The following is a 614-nucleotide window of genomic DNA, read 5'->3' as shown; positions in this document are numbered from 1 at the left end:
GTGACACTACATCCCCTAATTTGTGTATATCCTTGCGTAACCCGAAAATGGGAATTAAAAAAATACTTTGAAAGCTATAAGGTTCTCATATTTATTGTGTTTAAAATAATTAAATATAATATATTTATTGACAATTTGAATGGTTATTGTGTGTTACACAAGGAGTGCAATTTTTTCCATATTTTTTGTTTTTTTGTTTTTTTTTTTTCGGTCAATGCTTAGATTCTTAAACTATTGTCATATTTTTTTTCGATGATCTCACAATCTTAAACTATCTTCATATTCCTTTCAATGTTGGATCGTGAAATTCTAAAATTCATTTTGGGGCATTTCACCTCTGAGTTATGGACAAGATAATCCCTTATTTGGATAAGAGACAAGGTAATTTGTTACTCTGTTGTAAGGGATGATCCCTTACCCAAGTGATTTTCTTGAAGAAATCCTAGGCCTAAAGTCAAGTATTATTATGCTTTGCTTTGTTAAGTTGTTCCTTCTCATTTTTTATTCTAAAATCACTAAAAAAGAAAGACTTCTCTCCTCATTTGGGCATCCATACTATAGGCAAGCTATCCATGTTTAAGTAATCAAACAAGTACATTCTAGGAGCTTTCAAA

Source organism: Cupressus sempervirens, chromosome 5 (assembly GCF_028749045.1).
Source record: "Cupressus sempervirens isolate cs-2001-9-10 chromosome 5, ASM2874904v1, whole genome shotgun sequence".
Taxonomy (NCBI): Eukaryota; Viridiplantae; Streptophyta; class Pinopsida; order Cupressales; family Cupressaceae; genus Cupressus; species Cupressus sempervirens.
This window is presented reverse-complemented; position numbering follows the sequence as displayed.